Below are 9,960 nucleotides of genomic sequence, written 5' to 3' on the forward strand. Positions count from 1 at the left end.
ATAACTAAATAATGGATAGGGCGTGTGTTAATTAATAATGGATAGGAACTGTTGTCTGTTACGAAGTTTGGAAAAACTGTTTGGTTAGTATTTTTGAAGAAAAAGATTTACACGTTTACACAGTGATGATATTTTTGTGTTGGTGTCTGTTCCATTGTTTGGCACTTATTCAGTTCTATTGACGTGTGTCTTTTGTTTGTATATATTTCATTTGCATTCACAATTAATTGACTTAGTTATTTTGCATTGCTTTATCATTGCACACTTATTAAATTTAACACTTGGAATGATTTGCCTTTACTCTTAGGAATTCTTTTCCAAGTTTTATTGTTGGTTTAGCACTTGTGAATTAATTTCCAATTTAAATTATTGCCCTAACACTTTTGAATTTTGATGAATTAATTTTCTTGAATTTTTGGATAAATTAACTTTGATTCAATTGTTACTTAATTTTGATTCAAGAATTAATTACACTTTTACTTTGTTTCAAGTAACGTGATTTTTCCCTGATATTGTGAATTTCACTTATAAATTGTTGAATTTAATAATAAATTTTTTTTTTTTATTTTTTTTTTTTTTTGTTTTTTAAATTTGAAAATTTATTATAAGGGTTTTTCTTTATCTACACCAGTATAAATATATATAATTATTGATTATAGTCATGTTATGTAGAAAACATAGAGGGGGTAATTGATTTCGCTTTCCTTTTAATTAATTGAAGTGACTTAGAACCAGGGAAGTACTAGTGACTTCTGAAATTCAGGGAAAACTTAGAGTTTTAAAGTTGTTGATGGAGTTGAGCCCTTTGATTAATTAATTACTTAACAAGATTACTCCTCACACTGTTTTGAGAACTTAGTCTGATTTTCTGCTATACTGGTAAGTGTTAAAGGGATCATGTTGCCTTTAGAGTATTCAGTCGTTTAAATGGTATGAGGGTTCAGTGTCTGCTTTTGGTGAGGTCATATTTGATTTTGCATGGAACCAGGATACTTGGCACTCGAAACAATATGTATATAGATATTATATATATATATATATATATATATTATATATATATATATATATATAGATAGATAGCGTTGTCTTACTATATAGATATCGTTGCTCTTTTAGTTAAAATATACTATATATATCTAATATATATATAGCATATAGATAATACTATATTATATCATATAATAGCGTTGTCTATTAGTATTCGTTTCTTAGATTATATATAATATGGGATATATATAGATATATATAGAGAGAGTATATTATAGTAGAGGAGAGATAGTAGAGATACGAGATATATAGCGAGTTAGATAGATATATAATATGAGTATATATATAGAGAGTCTAGAGACTATAGATGCTATAGATAGAGGATATGGATCTATATAGAATATTATCTAGAGAGATATATATAGAGAAATTGTTTGATTTAATGATAAAAAATAGATAAGTAAGAGACATATAGTATTAGTCGAGAGATATCGATAGAGAATATAGATATATATTATTAGATATATATATTATAGATGTAGAACTATAATCTAATAGATAGAGATAGATATTAGATATAATTATATAGATCAAACGATACTATATATAATCGAAGACTATAGATATATATATATATATATAGTATACTATATATAGATATCATACATATAGAGATCGATATATGTATCTATATAGAAATATATATATATCTATATATATATATACATATATATATATATCTATATATATATATACTATAATATATATCTATAGAGGGATTTGTTTTTATAATTTAGAATAAAAAAAATCGCGTCTTATTTTCAAGCTGAATGTTATGAAATAGAACATTTGTTCAACCTGACATCGATTTCCCATTTTTGGTCGAGGGGAAGGTTTTTTGTTTTTATTAAAATTTGAAAAAATTTCGTCTTCAACTGATCGTCATGAAAAATACAAAATGTGTTCAATATGTCTTCTATTTACCCACTCTTTTAGCGAGGAAGGTTTTTTATATTTTGAATAAAAAACAATATTTCAGAGGAAAGTTTTATAGTCAAGCAGAAAAAAAAAAACGCATTTTACTCAAGCTGATACTCATGACAAAGCAAAACATTTTATTCAACATGTCTTTCATTTTCCCATCATTTAGACGTTGGGAAAGTTTGTTTTTCTTATTGAAATAAAAAAAAAAGAACTCAAAAGCTTCAAGCGTTGTCATTGAAACGTTGAAAAAAAATACCTCCATTGTATGGTTCAGATTGTGCATTGTGCTATCTCTCTCTCCTCTCTCTCTCTCTTCTCTCTCTCTCTCTCCTCTCTCTCTCAGGAAACCGGCTTTAATTAGCGAACAGACGAGAGAAGAAGAAGAAGAGGAAGATGAGGAAGGAGGAGGAGGAGGAGGAGAGGAGGAGGAGAGGGGAGGAGGGAGAGAGAGGAATCTCAAAGTACGAAATTCTTTGTGTAATTTGGTATGAGTCTTCATTAGGCAGAGGAAAGACACAAATAAAACTTGAACTGCTCAGAATCCTTTTAATAATATGTTGTTTACGTGTTTTATTTTGCTTTCGGTTTTCCTCCTCTTTATAAAGTCTGCATTGGATCAAGTGAGCGGTTTACAGATCACAAGGTCTCAATTCGAGTAATGTAAATTATTACGAGCTACAAAAAATAATGTCCTTTATCCCTTTAATATCTAATTCGCTCCACCTCGGAATTAAAATTTTCAAAAATGTAAACCGAAGGGGGATTTTTTTAGTTGATAATAATTTCGCCCTCTCGTGGGTTCGAACCTATATATATCTATATATACATATATATATTATATATACATATATATATATATATATATATATATATATATATATATTTGGGTGGTGTATTTTTCCGTTCCCTATCCCTCTTTCGTGCCCTCTGCATATATTCCTATCGCACGTTACCTACCTACGGGGATACTATATCAATACCGATCCCTACGCGTACGAACTATCTGAGCCTTACTGATTTCAAATTCCGTATTGAAACCGTATCATAATTCTTTATACGCCGAGTAAATTCGTAAAAAGATCTACGAGGATCCAAGAAGTAGTTTTTCCACGGTTGAACCCCATTCTATAAATGTAAAAATCCTGACGCCATCCAGCATATCCTGGTTGGAAAAAAAAATGGGGGATGTTTAGAACCCAGTGCTTATAGTTTGAAAAAAAGAAAATAAAAATAAAATAAACAAATAAGAGAAGGAATTGCTCTGGTGAACTATTAGGGCTCTGTCAGCTGACCGCCGAGCTTCACAATTGTTGAACGAAGTTCTTTTTTTATTCCTACTTGTTTTGTTTCATTTTTGGTAGCAGCGCAGTGGCTTAACCATCGCGGTGGGGGCGGGGTGTGGGGCGGCCCTCCCTGGGCCGGCACGTCCGGGGGAGAGGGCACTCTGGCAATCTTTTGATGGTTTTTATAGCGAACCCGCTTCTAGTCAGATTGTAGGGTTTGGTTGTACTATATGTTGCGTTTTATTTAGGTTTGAGTTTTCTGGAATGAAATAACTGATTGTGATCTTAAGGACTTAATAGGGCGTTTAATTTTTACCACTAGAGATACTGTTTTTTTTTTTTTTTTTTTTAGCCCCAGTGATTGGGGCGGCGTTTCAGAGTCGCCCCTAACGCCTATAGTTACGGCATCGTGACAGGGCAGCACATTTCGTGTTCCTTTTGACACTTCAGGTGCTAAAAAAAAACAGTTCCCCAAAATGAGAGCTCATGCTCCACGAACCTGTCAGATCCTGGAGGAATTAGAAGTTGATCACTATTGGATCAATGTATATACGCTTTACCAAGTTACATTACTTAGCAACTTCAGACGAGAATTCCATCCGTCTTTATTATTGTCATCGATGTCGGTTACCGTCCTGTAACATGACACATTGGGAGACCTAAATGTTATGTTGCATTGAATCACAGTGATCTTCTCCTTCAGACGACGTTTAAAATAAAGATGTTTTGTTTCGATTTTTGTCTTTATTCACAGTAACATTACAATCCACACGTTTGCATCAGTTGATATTGTGCTAAACATGAACATTATATGAATCTTTACCACATATTTATTATTTTCTCTAGTCGGAATGTCGTGTGTATGATTGAATTAAAACCTTCACCAATTTGCGCCTCAGCAGTTATGACAACCTTCAGAGATGCGGAGACTACGCAGACTACCAAAACCAGGTACTTAGGGAGTGAGATCCCTTGTAAAATTTGATTGTTTTCAAAATTCGGGAAAAGAGGAACACATAGTATCGCAGAGTAGGTTCAAGTGCCCGACTTACTACCAAAATAATTTACAAGGGGTGGATGAATCGAATTGGATTATATCTTAGTATAAGAACAGGTATTTTCCCTTAGGATGCAGGGAGATTATGAAAAAACCCAGCTGAGCGAATTTTGTAGATTTAGAGAAGTATGAGGTCATTTATTCCAGGTTATTTCGTGATTGCAGACTTCTTGCTTTAAGGGGAAATGATTATTTTCACTTAATATTTCGATTTTACCACATTACGCTATTGATTTGAATCAAAGTATTAATCCCATGAGCAATTGATCTTTGCTTTCACGATAAATATCGAGGTCTGATAGATATTATTAGACGTTATGGAAAATGTTAAAGCTGTTGTTATTATTTATTATATATCTATTTACTTTATTTATTTATTTATTATTTATTCATTATTTATTAATTTATTATTATTATTATTATTATTATTATATTATATTATTATATTATTTTATTTTATTATTATTATTATTATTATTAGTATTTTACTACTATCTCACCTATGAACAATGTTCTCGCTTCAAGATGAAATATCGAGTGTTGATAGATATATTAGACTTCATGGAAATGATGCTTTTTTTTTTTGTTTTTTTTCGAGGAATGTAACAATGCCCCAATTCATCGCCAAACGAAAAGGCTCTCGAAGGCAATACTCATTATGAGAAGGTCGTAAAAATTCTCGCGGAAAAAACTGTGTCCATTTAAAGCCTTTGCCACCCGAACATCCCGCCATTCCCCCCCCCTACCCCTCGCCACCCCCAGGCTCCAATACCCCGACCTGATCTCTTCCCATGATCCTATCCTGATCCAGGAGGTGGTAAAATCAAACCTCAACGGCTTCCTCTACCTCACAAGACAGCTTCGATAACTTTTTCTGTCATAATTTCAGCTTGCCATACCGAATTAGTGTTTTGTTTTCGTTTTTCTGTTTTTCTCTCCTATATTTTTTTTTTTTTTTTTTTTTTTTTTTTGCCGATCCAATCACTTGCTTTGCACGAGATTTAACGCTTCTGTTTGAAAGTTCGGAAGGGAATGGTAGGGAAGGGAAGCCGACGTTGAGTCAAAGGATAATGGTTGCGTTTTTATTCTTGAGAAATCATCATTGAGTCTGGGATTAAGGAGACGGGGAGAGGATCTTTTATGCTTGCTTGAATTTCCCTTTACTGTTGCGGTAAATTTTAAGTTATGAATTCGTCTCAGTAATTTAATGTATTTCCACCAAACGATACAGAAGACTCGTATTGAAATCTCTAAGAGTAAGGCAGTAGTCGCTTTTAATGACTCGCTTTGTATCATATTCCAGTTTCTTATTTCTATATATTTTCCCGTCAAGCGATACTTTTTTTCATTAATAAAATCTTTCGACGAAAATAACTCTTTTGCATGTTCGTACGATGCGGTAGAACCTTTCTTATACTTTTTGTTATTGTGTGATTCTCACGAAAACACGGGCGCACAAAACAAACAAACACAAGCACAAATATGCAGCTTTTGATTCTATCTTGACATTAGTCAGTGTCCTTATTATTGTGAGAGTACAAGACCAAGATCACTGGTTTTCGTATTTAAGCAGAGAACTAATTAACATAGCAGCTTTACTTTTGTTTAACTCCACTGCTGTTTGGATATTTTAACAATACAAAACGTTAAAGCCACACTTGTTTATCTAAGTAATTTCAGTACCCTTTCATCAGATAAGCATTCCCAGTGTCAGAGGAACGTGAAGAGTTTAATTTATGCGCGTCATGTGTCAGTCCCAACATCAACGAACGCTTTGGCAGAGTTGCTACGCAGAGCGTGTTGACATTCGCCGTGTGTACTGTGGAATTTGCACATCCGTGTCTGTCTTTTCGTGGGGTTCTTTAGCACGCGCAAAAAAAGATACTGACAGCTTGGTGCTGAAGACATTCGTGTTGCAATCCGTTGCTTTCTCCGTGTTTTGTTTACCTCCTGCATTATTAATACAAGGATATTTACAAAGATATTTTAGCTTTCTTTTGATCAAAAGAGATTTTTTTTTTTTAGCGTCAGTTCATGAGATTTAAAAAAAAAAAAGTGTGGTAAAAACACGAAATTTACAGACATGAAAAGGTTTCGAAGATGTATGTACGAAGGCTCTAAAGACTTAGTAGCCAAAGGTACACACGCTTGACGGTTTGTTTATTACAAAAGAATTTGTCGGAGAAATATATCCCGCTCGGTTTTCCAAGAAAACGCGTATAAACTAAATTTATTCATACTCGTGAATTTTTTATCGAAACCAATGGAAAGAAATTGAATGTTGTTGACGTATCGAAGTGTAGTTTTTATTTAATATTTTATACCGAATAAAAAAGTTTCGGTAATTTAATAAAAATAATTTAGATAATTTAACAAAATATGGGACATAATTAACTTTTATATATTCTGCCTTTTTTCAATTTACGAACCGTGGAAAGAAATTGAATCTTAACGTATTGAAGTGTATATTTTTAATAATATTATACGAATAACAAAGGCTTCGGTGATTTATAAAGATTAATTTTTATAAATTTAACAAAATATTGGATATGATTTAACATTATTTTAAAGAATTCTGCCTCTTTTCAATTTACTGAACCAGTGGAAAGAAAATGAATATTAAGGTACTGAAGTGTAGTTTTTAATAATATTATACGAATAAAAAGGTTGGCTGTTTATAAAAAGATTTTGAAAATTTAACCAAAATATTGAGACCGATTAACATTATTTTATTCATAATTTCGCCTTTTTTCAAATCGCTGTTCCGCAAATCCTTAATCACTTAATTAAATATGGCAAATCGCGTACGTGATCAGAATCATATCAAAATGACTATTTTATTGAGACAGAAATAAAAAAATAATATAACCCTTTAAAACTTGCACTGCATGGGCAATCGATTATTTGTGAAATATTTCGAAAACAATGACATCCTTAACAAATTATATACCGTTTTTAAACATCAGTGTATCGAAATATGTCATTTGTATAGAAAATGAAGTTAGATAAGTTTGCTTAAAACTTTAGTGTATAATTTGCTACAAACCTCTCTCTCTCTCTCTCTCTCTCTCTCTCTCTCTCTTCTCTCTCTCTCTCTCTCTCTCAATAAGGCTCTTTTGCTGTCCGGGAGAAGCGAGAGAGATTCAACTCTACGAGACACTTTTTAAACATTAAAATAAACTTTTAAAATTAATGCACTTATTAGAATAGACTTATCAGGAATTTTTTAATTATAAAAGAACAAGCTTTTTACATGAAAACAGGTTTTCAAAACGCATAGATAACCTAAAAGTCTTTCTCCTACCGGCTTGTCTCCAATTGTAGCTAAAAATGCAACTCGAACTAAGCATCCGTAATCAGACTAGGTACACATTATTCAAGAGAGAGAGAGAGAGAGAGAGAGAGCGGAGAGTAGAGAGAGAGGAAGATGATAGAGAGAGACGAGAGAAAGAGAGAGAGAGATGAGGACGAGACGAGAGAGGAGAGCGAGAGGAGAGAGAGAGAAATTTAAGACGGGTCGTCAGCAGTATTCCACCTTGCTATGGTGAAGTGGATATGGAAGAGAAAATGTCAGTATGGTTTGTCATGCGCGAATGTATTACCTATTTGCCGGAATGATTTATTTCACCATATTACCATAAAAGATAGATAGAGCCATTTTTTTTTCTAGGATGTAAGCCGCGCCAATTATAATTACCGCGAATTACCCTCACGCAGCACAGACAACATCTGCCGCTTCTACCCCACAAAAAGTATACTATACGTGTCATGACAAATCCGTCGGGGCTTTTCTTTATTGCACCTGCAATCTATTCCGCGAGGACCACCAATTTAGCAAATCCTGTCTTGTAGTTAGCAGATTTCTAGGAAACTGACGAGGAACCAAATAAAGGTAGAGTAATCTCCTTGGCTTTATTTAGCCACTTTCTTCTCGTCGGATCAATTATACGAGGAGAAAGTGTGTTTCTCCCGACATTTCTCCGCTAATTTTTGTGGGCCGTTGCACGCACGGGGTTGGGCAATTTATGCCTTCGTGCCACGAGAGTTTGGACAGGGATTTCTTTAAACAAGGCCATAGGAATGCACGCATCTTATTTCTTGCTTGGCCGTTCGTCCATAGTAAACTTGATTTTTGTTTCTCTTTTTGACATAGCTGTGCATGAGACGTGTATACCTTATGTCAAAGGATACCAGGTTCGTGTTTTAAAGTAGTTTCTTTTCGGTTTGTTTCCAAAGACAATTTTTTCTTAGGTTTTCCTTGTATCTTTTATATTCGTTTTTTTCTGTTGCGTTTTCTTTTTTTTTTCGTTTGTTTTTTATGCTGACCTCCTCGTTCGATGCTCATTTCACGAGGATTTTCTTTTATCCCCTTTTTTGTTGATTAACCGGGGAGCATTTTTTCGTCCCCGAATTTTTATCTGCCGGTTATATTTTTTTCCTCTCGGTTTTTGAGCACAGAACGAAAGAGAGAGAGGAGAGAGAGAGAGAGGATTAACATTGGTTCGTTAATTATTTGCCGCAGAAAAAAAATAATACCTGCGCACTTGCCAGTTGTTGTTGGCACTATTACAAGAGAGAATAACACTGAATTTGGAAAATTGAATATAGATATTTTTTAATCGCATTTTCTAGTTGGCTAAATACAGTATTTGTGTTTGTTAATTCATTCTTATCCCCTAAGAACTGGGGTGGGATGGTGGGGGGAGGAGCGGGGGGGGGGGGGGGGTGTTGGAGGGGGGGTGATGAAGCTTGGCTTGGTCTTATCGCCCTTAGAAAACCCATCTCACTCAGTGGACACTTGATTTTGTAAGTGCAAATAGTTAAGGAAAAATAAAAAGATTGTTTAACACGGTTCAGACAGGTTGCACGACATTCAGCTGGTCATTTCGCATTTAGAATAAATTATATGATTCTTTACATATTTAAATGCATATGACATTTTGCACATCTACACGCATGTTTTATGACGAGTTACCACGACGGTACGCAAAGGTTTTTATGTGTTTCTGTGAATGGCTGGCTATTTAGTTAATGTTTGCGAGAATACTTAAGCCTTTAATAGCTGTAGAAACGGTGTAATTCCCGTAAATAAGATTTAATGCCATCACTTAGAAGTTATGCGCTCTGTATCGATCTGCAGAGCAACGCTTTGAACATTACTGACACTCAGCTTTGCACAAAGACAATGCTCTGTATCAGAGATTAGCTACTCAGTGTTTGTTTTGATTCTGACAACTTTTTTGTCACCATCGCAACGAATCAGTTGCGTGATGCCTATAGTGGGTAATGAGACCATTTTGGAAGGTCTCCTGAGTCCTAGTAAAGTCAGGATCCTAGTAAAGTCAAGGTCGTGCTATATCTTAATACAGTGAAAATGTTTTGCTTTATAACTTTAACGTTCCATGACAAAATGGGTACAATGACTGAGTTCCCCACTCTGTTAATAAAAGTTATTGCATCAGCAGTAGGGGAATAGGCTATATCTTTGGTATTATGTATCAACAAGTATTTATCATCCCCTATATATGAGTTATGATTGTTTGCTTAAATAATTTTATAAAAAGAGGATAAAGAAAAAGTTCTATTGGGAGTAATTTGCGCACCAGAGGGACATTGGCATGAGATATACTAGTATGTAACTTTACAACG

This window comes from Macrobrachium nipponense, chromosome 32, assembly GCF_015104395.2.
Source record: "Macrobrachium nipponense isolate FS-2020 chromosome 32, ASM1510439v2, whole genome shotgun sequence".
NCBI classification, from domain to species: domain Eukaryota; kingdom Metazoa; phylum Arthropoda; class Malacostraca; order Decapoda; family Palaemonidae; genus Macrobrachium; species Macrobrachium nipponense.